The sequence below is a fragment of the Periophthalmus magnuspinnatus genome, chromosome 9 (genome assembly GCF_009829125.3).
Source record: "Periophthalmus magnuspinnatus isolate fPerMag1 chromosome 9, fPerMag1.2.pri, whole genome shotgun sequence".
Lineage (NCBI taxonomy): Eukaryota > Metazoa > Chordata > Actinopteri > Gobiiformes > Gobiidae > Periophthalmus > Periophthalmus magnuspinnatus.
Window position 1 is genome coordinate 27,313,307 of NC_047134.1, and position 17,142 is coordinate 27,330,448.

The 17,142-nt window shown below is 37.7% G+C and overlaps 1 protein-coding gene across 1 annotated transcript in view; it reads left to right on the forward strand.

Moving 5' to 3' along the window:
• The window catches only part of hnrnpk (heterogeneous nuclear ribonucleoprotein K), a 222,739-nt gene that overhangs the window by 106,853 nt on the left and 98,744 nt on the right, over nucleotides 1–17,142 (forward strand). The gene's annotated exons all lie outside the window — the stretch shown is intronic.

The window sequence follows — 17,142 nt, forward strand, 5'->3', positions numbered from 1 at the left end:
GTGGTTGTATTTGCTGCTGTGATTTCCCTCATAAATCCTGATAAAGGAGTGCGCTTCGGTGGAACAGGAAGCGGCGCCCATGAAAAACGTCCTGTGTTTTTGTGTCCTTCTCATTTGGGTGCTGTCTGGGAGAGCATTATTTCAAAGTGGATTTACTCACCAAAGGCCAGAGCCGCCTTGAACAGGGGCTTAAAATACTACGCGGGCATGAATCATTAGCAGGTTTTAATACTACCTTCGTGCACAAATTAACATGTAATTATTCTCATTGTTAAAATAATTTGTCAATCAATTAAATTTGCCCCAGTACAGATGATTATTAAAGCAGCTGTGTACTGTTAGCATGCTAGTTGTTTTGGCTATTTTCCTTCCTAAAAATGGAAAACATTTCAAGGACATGCAAAATTAGATACATTGGTGCTACTAATGCACTTTAATAATCTGGTGATAAACATTTATAATCACACCTGCTTCTGTTTTTAGTGTTTTAAACGGACCTACACAGTTATTTGTTTTGTTTGTTTTTGTTTATATTATTCTGTATTTTAACAGGGCGCTCATGAAAAACAGAGTCTGGTGCTCTCATTGGATTCTCTCCCTCTATAAATAAAGATAAATTAAATGAGGAAAAACTATAAAACTCTGCTCTGGCCTGTGAAAGTTGTGAAACTCACTTATAAACTCACCTCAGTGAATAATTAGGATGTTTGGGATGCATATAGTAAACGCAGAATAACTTTGGACCACTGCACACTGTTTAAAACTAATTCTGTTTTGCACTTTTTTTTAAAAGACAGTAAAAATCATGTATTTCTTGTTGCTTCATGGATCACAAACTGCCAATATTTTCTGCACAGTGATTTTAAACAGTGTCAATCTGCAATATGTCCATATAACTCCATTGTGTCTTCAGGAGCCCAGTGTCCAGTTCATGCCTCATAATGCACCGCTCCTCCTGGTCCAGCTCATGGCCCATAATGCACTGCTTCTTGTCTAGATGTGATCTTAGTGATGATGTGTAATGAAAAGCTTGTAACAGGCGTCTGCAGATGTCACTGATAAACTGGTCCTGTCTGTGTCTGCACTGACGATCATGGAGAGGGGGGGGGGGGTGCGTCACTTATTTTGCATGGCCCAGGACCCATTCAACAAAGTTTGATTGAATGATTAGTAAACAACAAAAATTAAATAAATAAATAAATAAAATAAAAAAAGTTTGAATCCTCAGTATCTCAAGTATCCACCATTTACTTTGTTGAAAAATATTTAGTACATTTATTTCACTTTTTTCTTTACATCATTTCATATGTGTCATTACAAAAGTAAATACAACTAAATTATAATAAGTTAAAACAACTGCCATTGGATTTAACCCAGAAAAATAAATAAACTAAACTAATAAATAAACTAATCTAAGGCACAGGTTTGCTGATTGATGGAGGCAAGAGTTCCAGGTTAAATAGTGGAATTTATTTTAAATTGAGTAAGGTCTTCTGATTGTTATATAAATTATAAAAAAGGACCAGTATAATTTCATTCACTTTTAACAGTTTGGTTCTTTAGCCATTTAGTTAAAAGTTTTACAGTTTAAAGTTCAGTTTCACATTACGGCAGGAAGAAACAAAAAGGTAAAAGCAAAACAGCAGAATGCACTGCAGGGTGTAGCTGATTCAACCCCATAACCAGAGAAATAAATGACATTAGTCTATAGCAGGTTGAAGTATTTCATTCTCATGCTAGCAATTTAAACATACTACTTCAAAACTCGCAGCCATGCTCAGGCAGTGACATGAGCTCGGCCAGGCCATGATGCCCACGGACCCATCGCCACAGACAAGACCCGTCACCACAGACAGGACCGAGGGCCATGAGGGCTACAGAGCAGAACTGGAACTTCAGCTGCACCTCTGGACTAAATTTACAACAAATAACTTACATTAGTTCACCTAAACGTTAGAGACCACATAAAAGGTGAGAGTGAGCAAGTCAGAGGAAGATCAAAGACTGCTGGGTAACCTTTATAGTTTTTGCTCCTCTGCCACCTGCTGGTTGCTCTATAAAGTCTACCATACTACACATGTATCTGGCTTCATATAGTTGATGTCTTCCGTGTGTAGCTAAAATGTAGAAAGTACTAAACAAAAAAACAAAAAAAAACAACATTGAATGAGGAAACGTGTGCCTGGGAGTGTATTCACATGTCAAAATACAAGGTACATAGAAGAGGCCAACATTACAGAAAAGAGAGAACGTCATGACCAATAGTTCTGTGGAACAAGCCGAGATATCAAGCTTTTGTTAAATCCCAGAGAGAGATAAACGAAATAGTCCATATTAGTTCTAAAATAAGCACATTTTGGAGAAGGGTCTTGCGATGAGCAGCACCATGAGCTCCACTAACTTCACATCACATTTGGTTTAATACACAATTATCAACCCCTAACTCTGACCTTAACCTAACCAACTTAACCATGTAGCTATTCTAAATGAATAACTTGTCCCCATTTTCGAAGCACTTATTTCATTCTTTGACACTAGATGTGATGGAGTGGAGCTAAACTTCTACTCCGTACAGGGGCTGCAGCTGGACTCTCTTAAAATACATCAGATGGTGTCGTCATGTTCATTGTGGTTCATAGGAGTGTTTCACCATTGGCTTCCCAAACCACAACGCTGCTCTGTGATTGGTCAGATCTCTGGCCCAATCACAACAGCAACAAGACGGATCCTCATGATTTTGTGAACTCACAGCCACGAAGACATATCTGAATAATGTTAAACACCCTAATCAGTGTTTATAAGTGAAGGACTTTGTATCTTTAAACATTGTACATCTGTAAGACAGCACCTCTAATGATTATTTTTACACGAGTTGCACAGGCTTCACATTGAGGAGAGGGGGTTTGAGAAGGGGGAGAGAGATGAGAGAGGAGTGAGGGAGATTTGAGAGAGGGATGAGGGAGGATAGAGAAGAAAAGTACACAGGGAGTGCCTTTTTCTCATTGTGTTGGCGCTCATGAACACTTGTGTGCAGTGTTTATGATGAGAGGAGTGAGAGAGGGATGAGAGAGAGGAGAGAGAGACAGAGGGTACACAGGGAGGGCCTCTCTTATTGTGTTGGGGCTGATGGACTCTTGTGTACAGTGTTTATGACGATCCTCTCCAGCTGTGTAATGACTTCACCGATCAATCCAGTGTTGTGCGAGGATCGATAAGCTGTTTTGACATCCTACATTAAGCTCTAACTAATTGCCAGATTGCTAAATGCTTTTAAGAAGGATGAAAAAAATATGCAGGCCAATCAATAGACCAATCCCAGCCGTGTCTGTCTGTTCTGCTCCGGTAGGCGTAGAGTCTCCATTTTGTTTTGGTTAGCTGGAGAGTGTTAAAAGCCCATTGAAGTGGTGGGACTGGTCGACGAGGCGTTTGTGGACCTGGGACAAAAGGGAATTGTGGTGAAGGTTGAATAGTCGTGGTGCGTTCAGGGTTGGGCTCGATGGGAGTTTTTGTGGCCGCTGGTTTAAAGGAGCTTTTAATGATGAGGATCTAATTATAGTGAATGTGGAAAGGCCTAACCAACCAGACAACCACAGCGTACAGGCAGCCTAGCATGTGTCTGCACTGGTTTAGCTGTTCTGTTTTGATTATTGGAGGTGTTTTTGCATTCTTCTTGTCTTTTTTGCTAGTGAATATTTCTCCAATTTTTTTTATTACTTGCGCTAAATCAATGCATTTAATTTTTTTCAGTTTTTATTTTATTTATTTATTTATTTTATTTTTTATATTTATGTTTTATTTTATTTTTTATTTTTTATTTTATTTTTTGTAACAAGCCAAGAGTTGCCTGGGATCCAGAATACACACTTCTTCAACATTTTACAAAGATGTGAGTTTGATCAACAGTGAATCTCCCCAAATTCAGATGGGCATGATTGACAGGTGGATTAGCCAATCAGGGACATGCATGGTCCATCTGTATCAAAACAAATGTGGCCAATTAAGAGGAAAAAAGAAAGGAAAAAAATGTCACAGGGGACTAAAAAACATCACAGATTTCCGTTTGTGAGTACATGATGGATGACCAATGAGCTGCTTCAAATTAGTTGGTCAGTAATATTTACAAAAATACGTTATGGAGTTCAAAAATACAGTAGAGCACTTACTGTATTACGATGACATCACAAAGTGGGACAGACTTTTTCTGTTTGAGAGAAGAACTCAGCCTAAATTTGCAGGATTTTTGTGTTAAACATGTGTGAATGAAACAAAACACAACTCCAGGTCTGTTTGTGGTGAGAAAACAACATTATAACATAGATCAGAAAATAGTAACATGGGGCCTTACACTTGTAGATGGACAAAATGACATATGCCATATAACTGCATACATCCAACTGAAAAAAAACCCCACAAGAATATCACCTATATAGTGATATACGGCCACGATTGCGTCAGTATTCACCTGTTTAAATGTTAACATGACACTTTCCCTCACACACATGCTAGCGATGACCCTTAGCGGTTCACTACCTCCTCTTCTGTTCTGTGAGGTTACACTGTTTGTCATGAATTTTTTAAAGCGACAGTACGTCTTTTCCCCCTGTACAGAAGTCTCATGCATTTTTAACCCGGCCGTGTAAGACATGAGCAGGTGTGAGGAGGTGGAAGAGGAGGGCACTCAGGTTTGTAACAGATTTCGAGATAAAAAGAGGAACTGAAGGCAATTAGCGTACTGTAGGTCGATATCCACAAACTATAAGCAATGTACAGAGCAGTGTACAAGGTAGAAAATGGAAATTTAACACATGACTTATTTGCAGTTCTAAATGTGCCAGATATTGGACTTTTTGTGTTTTGATTAAAAAAAAAAAAAGTCCTATTTTAATTTAACTTTTTCTGTAGATGTTATTATTATTTTATTAGAAGTATTTTATCTGTTAAATCAAGTGAAACAACACATCTCTATTTCTAACATCTCCATTAGTTTTATATAATGTGATCGTATCTTCATATGATCCTTTTAATTGCAGTTGGATCAGTGTGAAATAAAAGTATATCTGAGTATATATGACAATAAATATCTAGTGAAATAAATGTCATATTTACATCAGATTATTTTTATGTTGATCCAGTTTTTATTTATTTTTAACTGTGTAATGCCTTCGTCTAAGAGTGGTACTATGTAGAAGCGGTTTTCAGCACTGGACATTGGGACATTGTTTACAATTTGATGGAACTGGCTTGAAACAGTAAGGCTTTATCCTTAAACTGAGTTCCTAAGTCCAGTCTAAAAGGGAGGAGTTTTAGAGCGAAACTGACCTGCCATTGTTTACTTCCTAAAATCATGTGGGTCGTCATGCCCCTAATTTAAGTTGACTTACTCAAAATGTGTGTTCAATCCACATGACAAATTTAAATAGACAAAGACAAAGAAAACCTTGAGTAAATATGTTGTAATATTAATTGAACTGTTTACATGTTGTGGTCTGACCTGGTATAGAGGCCCACAGAGACACATTCTAAACTATGACCCAATCTCCATCTGTCCCCTTCACTCCAGCCCCACCCCTTTGTCCTCGAATACAATTATGTTTCCATATTTGTGCTATTAAAACTACTGAATTATTAACACCAGAGTGATAACAGATCAATGTGAGGCTGTCTCTGGGGCACTTAATAATCGACTAAATCTGTGTGGTCTGGTGACTGGGGTCATGTGACATCAGAAGGTTTAATCATGTGGATTTGTTGACCTGGTTTATGGTTAATATCTCTGTAATTATTGAGCCTATCCACATGAAACAGACTGACACAAAGTTCAACGTCTACTCTGTCGCCATACATGACCTAAGATGGGGTTTTATTTGCAATATAGTATTTAAAATGTGGAGTATTATTCAAACCCATAGGAGACCTTTCACTTTCATGGAGGTCTTAAATGCTCTCCACTCCATAGACCCAAAGAAGTCCACGGGAGCTGATGACCTTGGTCCAAAACTTTAATTTATCAGTTCAAATGGCAAATATACCAGAATTATGGAAAATGGCATATGTTTTGTCTTTACATAAAATTGGGGCAGCTAAAAATATAAATAACGTCCAGCCAATATCTAAGTTCCCTTGTCTTGCAAAAGTTTCAGAAAAGTTATTTGCAAATCAAGTTACAATTTATTTACATACATTTTGAAGTCGTATCAATAGGTTTTTAAGAAAGGGCATAGTACTGTCACTGCACAAAACTTTTAAACATTTCACATCCCTTGATAAAAAAAACAAGAATGTGTAGCTGTTTGTTGATGTAACTAAAGCTTTTGATTAAGTTGATCATAAAATCCTGTTGAAACGTCTGACGCATATTTAATTTGACAATTCAACATGTAATTGTTTTCAAAATTATCTTTCAAACAGAATCCAGACAGTAGTAGACAATGTTTTAACTTTAAGCAAAGGAGTGCCCCAAGGCTCAGTTTTGAGCCCGCTACTTTTTTACTATATTTATTGATTCCATTGGTTGCAATTTAAGAGAAAGCTACATACATTTATCTGCAGATTATGGTGTTTTGTATGCAAGTGCTCCCTCCGCTGATCAGATGATTTTCAAACTGTTGCAAGATTTTAATCAAATCCAAAATTCCCTCAAACATCTTAAATTACACTGGGTTACAAAAAAAAAAAATTTTTTTTGAAAGTTGTCTGTATTTTTTCAACTGAATTAGGACCATTTTGCACCGCTGAATCCAAAAATTATTTCCATTTTTCTCAATCAGGTCAGGTTTTTATGCTAATTTGATTTAGAAAAATCCATTCTTCTGTCTAAATTGATTACAATTTTGTGACATTATCAGTTGATTTTCTTTAAAATTTCTCATCAAAAAAATGTTTTAGGAGATAAAAAATAGTTTTCTAACAGAATGTATTAATTAAATGTTATGTTGTGTTAATTGATAAAGGTAAGTACATGTAAATTGGAACGTTACCATTGGAACGTTATCATTGTGCAAAATTCAGGACATGAACTTCTGTTTCTATGAACCCCTTGAATGCTCAGCAGCAGGGATGTCTCTCTTCAGACCATCAACCATCATGACTGCATCCCAGCGTCCCTGATACCTGGTCTCCATCTCTTTTATGTCCTGATGGAATCTCTCCACCTGCTCATCACTCAGTGATCCCAGATTCTCAGGAAACCTGAACATTTAGCTCCTTTTGGGTAAAAGGATGTGGAGCATCATCATTAAAACCACACTGGAGGAATCTTTGTCACTGATGTCAGGAACTTCTACAAAGACAGGTACTGGAATTTCATCACAGTGAGCTACAGGACGATGTGCTGATTCAAGATCAGGACACTTGAGGCTGCTTCGGTTCTTTCCGTTGATCCCAGTCACATCAATAGTACAGAAGTAGCAGTCATTGACATGGTTTGTCGGCTCTCTCCAAACCATGGGAATTCCAAACTTCGGACAACTCTTCTTGCCTTTAGTCCACTGACGCAGATACTCGGTGCATGACTTGCATGCCATGTGTGGCGCCCAAGCTTCATCTTGGTCACCAAGTTTAATACCAAAATAAGCATGGTAAGCACGCTTTATGAAACTTGTGACTTGATTCCTGTTAGGAACATTGGTGTATTCACCGCAGATGTAGCAGAATATGTCAGGCTTATTTTTGCAAGATCTTCTAGTCGAAGCCATTTTATTCACTTGTAATATTTAAAAAAAACAAAAAAAACAATTAGTCATAAGTTGGCACATGCAAAATCTTCAGAATTTGTTTATAGCGAGAACTATAACAGAATTTTGCATCATATGACGTGAAAATACTCATACATGTAAACAAAATCATTAAACAAATATGTAGCTGAGTTCAGAAAGTTGACCTGATTGAGCAAAACCAATGTGATTTTTGGATTCAGCACATCAAAATCAGCAAAAAATCTTGGACAATAAATTTAGTGTTGACCAGTCTTATCATTGAATGCAAATAAAAGTAATCTATGATTTCTTCAAACAACATTTAAGTAACATACAAGCTCCAGATCTTTATACACTAAATAGTACATTGATTGAAAGAGTTATAGAGCTATAAATGTAGGGTTTTGGCTTGACAAAAATAAATAAATAAATAAAAATCATATCTCTGAATTATGTAACTTTTTTTTAATCTTTAAAATGTATCATTTTATGATAAAACTAACTCCTGTATCCTATTGACTTACAGAAAATAACAAGAATGTGAACTGTTATTACAAGAGCTCATGGTTGTCTACGTCTAAAAACTGGCCGCACTGAGACTGAAATGGGGAAAAAAGATTTTGGTTATTTTGTTTCCCAGAAATGGAATACGTGTCAAGGACATGCAAAACTGGATACACTGGTGCCACAAATACACTTTAGTAATCTGGTGATAAACATGTATAATCACACCTGTTTTTAGTGTTTTAAATGGACCTATACAGGACGCTTCAAATCACAAGGTTACTATGGAAATCAGTGAAGTCAATACCAGACCATTACAGTAATAAGGCTGAACAACTGGATTCACATTTTGGATATTTCTCCCAAAACCACATGGCCAGAAAAAGTGAATAACTAGAGTAATCATATAACCCATTAATATTCGTTTTTTGAGAAATCTGACCATTAAAAACACGTGTCAGTTAATCAATGGATTTTCAGACTAACTGTTGTATTTGACTAACGAAGTACAATGAATTTTAAAATAACTCTTTCAATCTTCATTCCCGCTTTCATTTTTGTCTTTGCCACTTTAGTTTCTGCATAATTTTCCTTGTCAAAACCTGCACAGGTGTGAACATTCAGAAAGAAATCAGATTACTCACCTCAGATTTAACTGTTTACATGACATCAGTAATCTGATCACTCCAGAAAATCAGACTATGATCAGATCTTTGGTTCATGCATTTCAGCTTCTTGTTTAGAGGCGCCATTTTGAGGAGTTTCCAGAAGAATAGTTGCTGCAGTAACAACTAATGGGGATCCAAAACATAGAATAAAAATAATATATGGTCAAGAATAGTTAATTGCTATGGCAACGGTGCAAAATTTTCATCACATTGAAACCCATGGATATAAGTTTGTGGGGAAAAACACAGACAATAGAATATAATTTTCCACACAAAATAATAGTGCTTTCTTTAAGTTACAAAGGTCAAATTGTGTCATGTTTATGGGATTTTTCAGTATCAATATTTGTTAAATTGAGAATCTATTTTCGATACTGGCTTTAGTATGGATTTGTATCTGATTTTCGATACTTTTGACAACTCTACCATGGATAAGCCCATTCCCTCCATCAGAAATTATGACGTCTATATGTACAAAGCCTTGAATGCGTCCTATTGTACATGAGTCTGTGTGTGAGAGAGGGTGTGTTTGATTTGAGCACCTGCTGCTCTGAGTGCGTCTCATTTTGACTGGATCTGATGAGGACAATTACACTCTTGACTCTTTCAGGACAAAGACCTTAAGAAAACACAGAATACACAGGTGCAGCAGATTAGGCACCCGCAAATCCTAAGAATAGACTCGTTAAATGTAATTACCAAAAGAATTCAGTCTAAATGTGCTAAAATTATGTATAAATCCAGGAAGTCTTTTTTTTTTTTTTCATAATTCCTGCTTCCTGTATCACTCTCACTGTCAATAACATGCTGCTATTTCAAAGGTGCACTATGTAACTTTTCTGGTAGAGGGTACACCACCTACTTGTCTCTATAGAGGTGTTACTAATTTGCCAGGAATGATTGACAGCATTATTTTTATTCATTTATAGATGTTTTTATTGCTCAAAAATGCCTTGAAAAGAATGCATGCTGGGCCACCTCTCTGCAGATGTGTCTTGTAACTTGGCCCGACTGTCACCTACTTGTCTCCATGGGGGTAAATAACTGTAATTGATATCGTTAACATTCACCTGGGGGTGTGATGCTAATTGTAGGTACTCCTCTGTCTGAAGCTTTGTTACTCAAGTTAGACTGTAATCTGAGCTTTGTTTTAACACAATCTGACCATAAAGAACTGACTTGCCTAAAACTACAACAGGTGAACGGATTAGTGCATTTGTGATTTGTTAAACTCATTAATTATTACACTTTTTTTTTTTTTTTTAGGTCACTCAAATCAAACTCCTAAACACGTGTCGAGTCAAGTTTTCAGATCATAAAACTTTTGTGCTATCTTTATTAATGTGTGCTTTGTGTCACCATGGTAACAGCAGAACATTTGGCCAAAGGCATACATTTTTATTGATAAATGTGTATCACTTAATTGATTGTAATTAGTGATTGTAATTAGTTTTGAAACACGCTTTTCGAAGCACCTTAAGAAGGTTCTGGGGCAGACCACTGGGTGTTAACAAGGAGGGGTGTCGTATATTTTAGCTTTTTGGGTAACGTGATTAGTTTTCACTGTTAAAACAATTAAAGCAAAACATAGAGCTCTATTTTAATTAACAACTTAATTGAATAAATTATTACACTGGTTGATTGGAGCTAAATTTTAACAAGAGAATTGGATTTGGGAAAAACTTACCTGTTATACAGAATGGGCTCAGCCAATTAGGGAGGGGCTCTATAAAAGGAGAAAATCTCAGTGCCTATGAGAGGTGGTGCTGTACGTATAGCAGGTATTGCAAATGCTGATTCTTTTAAACGGTTTTCTTGGGGGTTTTTTGTGAATTTTTTTTGGTGATCAATAAACGCACTTGGGTCTGCACTGGACTAACTATCTCAGCTCTGCTCTGTTCCTCTTTGAACCGCTAAAGTTGCTATCAGGGCAATTACGTACAGTTTATTGTCCCCATAGCGAAATGATTTACCCTCTGCATTTGACCCATCATTGAATGAACCTGGGGCAACATGTCAGGATTATCTTAGCTGGCGGATTTGACCAAAGCTGCATGTTTTGTTTTGCTGGATGTCAAACCTAGAACCTTCTTGCTGTGAGGCGAAAGTGCTACCAACTAAGCCTCCTTGGTGGGTGTAATGAGACATGGAATAGGCCCATTGTGGACTAATAGAGTGTCCCAGTGAAAATGTGCCATCAGCCCTGACAGTAAGAAGCTTTATTATCTTTAAATAATAGACTCTCCTCAACAAGTCCACAAAGCTCTACATCAAACTTGCTATATTCTAGATATTATAAATGTATTATCGATTCTTTATTTAAATGCTCTGTTCCACCTTGTGATGTCATGAAGTGGTAGCTACCTTAAACTTTTGTTCAGTAGAGATTGGCAATTCCCAGACTGAAATCATCCAAAAAATTCTAGTGAAGGTGTATGGAGTTTAAAAACGCAGTGGAGTACTTCCTGTATTACTATTGACAGCACAAGGGGGAACAGAGTGTTTTCAGTTTGAGAAAAGAACTCAATATGCAGGGTTTGTGTGCTATTCATTTTCTATTGCATTTTCTCAGGTAATAACTAATACAGAAGTGACCTTTCTTGTCCAATCAGGCACATTTTTACTAAGAATCATGGGAAAACAGCTGTCCCAAACACTTGAATCCCTGTTATAGTGCATTTTCAAGACAAAAAAACAGATGGTGAACAGCAATTGGAAAACTATAAGGAAACAACCACATGATACTATTCCAGACACTTGTTTCTGTGTCATGGGACCAATATCACAGCAGCAGAAGGGACTAAGTGGGCGGGGTTAAAAGTTCAAACTAAAACATGTTCTTGGCTCGTGGTTGTAAATTCTGCCTTTAAAATGCAGTGAAAGTGAATGTTTCCTAGCTTGTTTCCTTTCCTCTCTCCCTTCCTCTCCTCTCTCTCTCCCCCGGGTGGATCGGGTTATCTCTGGCCCTCCAAACAGGAAGCACATATCGCCTCTTGCGCTGAATTTGAGAGACGAGGAAGCGTGCACACAAACTGCACACTCACCTCTGCAGCACACTCAAGAAAACTGTCTCCTACAAGCACAATTTATAATCCAACCAGGAAACATTAAAGAAACACTATGTAACTTTCTGGAGGTGGCATGTTACCTGATGAGAAGGGTTGTGCTGCTGAGGAAGAGAGTGGAGCGCCAATACATTTTCTACTTCATTTTTCTGATACCTGACCAAAACCCTGACCGTAGCCGAAATGTAACTGTTTATTTTACGACAATATTAAGATACACACATTCTGCTCCATTTGCATGCCTAGTGCGGAGGGTGTTCATTCACATTTAATGCATTCCGAAAAATAAATAATGCGCGTTCAGTGTGTCCTAAGTCTCATGAAAGGAGAGAAGTTTTGTGCTTGTATTTGACCACGACTCCTCAGAGCACTGGAAGGGCTGGATCTTATTGATTAAGTGGACGGTGGCACTGGTGCTTTGTTGGCTCCTGTATTTACATGTGTGCAAAGAAGGAGCTCGAAAGGTGCTGGAGTTATGGTCTTGGTGCTTTTGTGACTCTGTTTAATAGTGTAATAGCTTAAACAAATGTTTAAAATCAAGAAAAAAAATCATCCCCCCTTCTGCTTGTGACCACTGTGATCATTATTATTAGACTCATTCACTCCACACTGTGCTGGGGTAAGCTAATTCTATAAAAATTATTTAACCATCAAAACAATAGAAATATTGTGTTTAACATATTGTTAGTGACATCCACCTGCAGCTCCCTGCCTCCACTGTGTTATCTCTAAGTATTTTTTTTTACTTTAGCGTGATACTACAAAGCTGAGACTTTCAGAGGAGAAGAACAGGAGTCTGCAGGAGGAGATGCAGAAGGAGAGGGAGCAGAGAGTTGCTCTGCAGACCACTCTACAGGAGGTGCTAGACAGCTACAGAGCCATCCAGAAAGAGATGGACCTCAAAATGTAAGACTCCAAAACAAGAAGAACTGGAGATGACAAAGCTCCAGAACCAGAGTCTAGAGCAGGAGAGGACTCAAATGAACGCCCTCATTGTTCTCCAAGTTACAGAGATCCAAAGCCTAAAAGATCACATGGAGAGCGAGAGGGAGCAGTTCAAAATGGTGAAGGACGCTCTGAAGATCAGCTATGGACAGCTTAAAGTGACCATTGCCAGGCTAGAAGAGAAAGTAGCCACTGGTGAGAAGAACCTAGAGGAGCAGAAGCAGGTCATGACAAAGGCTTTGGTCGAGGAGGAGCAGAAGATGTCAGTTCTAAAAACTGAGCTGAAAGACGAGAGAGAGACAAGCCAGAGTCTTCAAGAGGAGGTGGACCAGCTTCAAGAAGAGATGCAACTTCTGAGGAGATCTGCAGTGGAGAAGAAGGTTCACTCTGAAATGAACATGGAGGAGATGAGAAAGAAGATCTCCGCTCTTGAAAATCAAATGAGAGAGGAACAAGAGAGGAAGAAGACCCAGCAAGATGATCTCAGGCTTCATTATGAAAACAATCAAACCAAGATTGAGGAATTTAAGCAGGTTTTTGTTAAATTGGAGGCAAAAATCTAAACTTTTGAGCAGGAAAAACAAGCTACAAGGTACAGTACGAGAAGTCTGCAGAGGAGGTAAAAGTTCTGACTAAAAACAACATGGACGAGATGAGAAAGGAGATCATCGCTCTTCAAAATGAGCTGAAGGATGAGAGAGAGATACATCAGGAACTGCAGTCCAACTATGAGAGGTCAGAGGACGCCAGGGTGGCCACTGAGAAGAACATGGACGGCCTTAAGAAAGAAATTCCATTTATTCAAAATGCGGTCAGGAAGAAAAAACAGAGGAGCAAAGACCTAAAGAATGCTGTCTCAAGAGTTCAGAAGGAGAAGCAAACTCTGATGCAGTCTGCGGAGGAGACAAAGCTCACACTTGGGAACAATATGGAAGAACTTAAGAAACACATCCAAGTTCTTCAAAATGAGCTCACAGAGGAATGAAATCGGTGCAAAAACCTGGTGGGAGATGTCCCAAATGTTCAAACTGAGAGTAGACAGCTCTACACCAGGTGCACCAGGATCATCCTCAACAATTAAACCTGATGTTCCTAACTCCAGCTTAGGAACACATTTTAACTGCATTGCAAAAATAAATAAATAAACAAATAAATAAATGAAATAAATGTTTCAGGTGGTGCTTTATACTTTATAATGTCCAATGTTGATGTAATAGTTAAAGGAAAAGAGGGAGTATTTTACTTCTAAGGGGATTTAACTGTTAACACATAATATATTTAAATCACCATGTTACCTTTGATTGTTATGACATAACATAATAATAACAATTTATGAAGATGTTTTATTTTTTTCGTTTTTGAGGCTCAGAGTCCAAATATTCCCTATCACTGCTAGCCTCGATGACCTTCATTTAACTGGAACTGGATGCTGTGGGTGAAGTCACAGTCACTTATTCCTCTTCTTTATACAGTTTAAGTCAGGTTTGGAGAATATTTTATAACTTCAAATCTGAACATTGCTTTAAACTTCATCTCAACTTTGTGTTTTGGGACAGACTCTCCCCTGGTCCACTGTGAGCTGTTTTTACTGGAGCAGATACTGAGCTGTGACATGGAAGAGTTCTCTTGAACAAAGATTGTAAAGTGCTCACTTGGCCCTTTATATAACGCCTGAGCTTTATCACCCAAAAGAATCCTTCAGACATCATTGAAGCTGTTTTTTCCCCTGCTCTGTGAGCCCAGCGAAGGAAACACTGAACCAAGGTGAAACTACTACAAGAATTCTGAAAATTACACATTTTTAAGTTATAATAAAAAACTAAAACTAAAATATTATAGCAATGAAAGAAATGTTTGTAGATGACAGAAATACACTTGATAGATTTCTATATTTCCAGTATTTTGAGTTATTAAAGGTGCACTATGTAGCTTTTCTACTTTTGCTTGTTTCTATGGAGATGCTATTGCTTTGTTCCACAGAATGACATTAAACATATTGTATCTCCATAGAGACAAGCAGGAGATGCCACCAGGCCGCAGGCTTCAGGTTGCATTTAAGCTTTATTTCAGACTTGAGTGGGTCCATATAAATGACCACTACTGGTCAAGTTACAGCTCAGATCTATGAAAAGGCAGCCACACTCACAGTATGAATGCATGTTTTTCAAGGTATTTCAGATCAACAAAACACTTATAATTGAATCAGTGCTAGATATATAAGTCTAAGGGCATATTGTGCAACATTCCACGCAAAACAGTAACAACTCCAGTGAGACAAGCAGGTAGAAAAGTTACGTAGTCCACCTTTAAAGAGGGGGTATTATGAAAAATTGACATTTTGGAGCTGTGAAGAAGAGGTTTATATTTCATCCATGCATGTATTCCTCTCACACCCTCACACCCTCATATATAAATATAAATATACACAAAAATGCCACAAAACAATATACTACAACTTCACAAACCTGACGCAATGTACAGTAGTTTCTAAATATGATCTAAATACGTTGTGGGTTAGCAATTAAATACCACATAGAAGTGTGTTGCATGTTTTGACCTCACACGAACCTACATTGACGGATGGTTATTCTGTACAGTAGAGTGATTTACTGAGACGTTTTAGTGAGGCTTTAAGCATTACGGTGCATTTTCAGTTTCCAGGTTACAATCCGGTTCCCCCATCTCATCTCCTGTGTGCGTCAATAACAGCTCAGACCGCCTCCTCGCTGCTCCCATCCTCAAACGACCTCCTAAATCTTCGGAAGGTCACAAAACTGCTCCTTCTGCTCTGACAGAAGTGGAAGACGCAAACGAGCCTGACGCATTCACTGACAACAACAGCAGGGTCACGACAAAGGCCAACTCTTACGGGTAATTAAAGGGGAAACAGGAAAGAGGTTTGAGAAAAAAACTATAAAATAATATAATACATTTTTAATCGGGAGTTGAGTGAGTGCTTCAATCCCAATTGTCCTACATACCCCAGTGCAGATTTATTGTATAAATGACTCTTGAGGTCACAGTAAGTCAGCTGTGTGTCATCTGCATCTAATTAGAAAGTGTTTTATTGTAGTGTGCGTTAGCATGCTAGTTGTTGTTAGCTTCACCGTCACAGCAAAACTCCTCTATGGTCTCTGAGTTGTGAAAGCACTTATAAACTCATCATGGTGAATAATTAGGATGCTCTGAATGAATATGTGAGGAATAACTTTGGACCACTGTAAAATATTTATAATTTACTAGTTATGCTTTTTGTTGAATTAAAATTTCTTGTCAAAATGAACACTGCGATCACAGGGAAGAACATGCAAACCTAATGTAATTCTGGTTTATTCAAGGAGGATCGAAAGACCGAGGAGGTTGATGGTTCTGCTGCAGAGGTGGAGACTGTAGGGAAAGCTTAAAAAAAAAAAGAGAGAGAGAGAGAGAGAGAGAGAGAGAGAGAGAGAGTACGTTATGAATAGTTTTAAGCCTCTGTTTAACCGTACCATGGAACATTGCAGGGAAAACAATAACATCTCTATGGAGACCAGGTAGCACCTTTACAGATGTTGTACCAGATTTTTACATGAAAAATAGACCTAGTTCATCTTAAATGGTTTGCAGTGGTCCAAAGTTATTCCTCACTTACCTTATGCATTCAGAGCATCCTAATGATTCACCATGATGAGTTTAAGTACTTTTCACAACTGTCAGGGACTAGAGCAAAGTTTTGCTCTCATGATAATGCTAACAACAACTAGCATGCTAATGTGTACTTCCTGAGAGCTGCCTGTACAATATGTCTGTACTGGGATAAGACAAATTTTGCTCAAATACATGGAGTTAAATCTGTCCAGATTCTGTTTGCAGTTGGAAAGTTTTTGACATTTATTTTTCATTTTTAAACAGATTAAAATTTTAAAGTAAAAAATTCCAATTGAAATAACCGATCAGTCCGCTATTAAAGGTCCCATAATAAATAAATTGACACTTGTGAGTTTTAATCCATGTTATAATTTTGTTACCTCATCAAAAACAGACCTGGAGCTGTCGTTTGTTTCATTCCCACATTTGAGTAACACTTTATTATTAGTCTGTTACATCTCCAAAGCTCAAAATGCTCCGTTTCAACTTGTGATGTCATCAAGTGGTAGTTCTCAAGTTAACTACTACATTTTATCTTTTGTTAAGTAGAGATTGGACATTCCAAGACTGAAATTATGTTTGAGAGAGCAACTCAGCCTAAATATGCAGGGTTTGTACACTAAACATGTGTGAACGAAA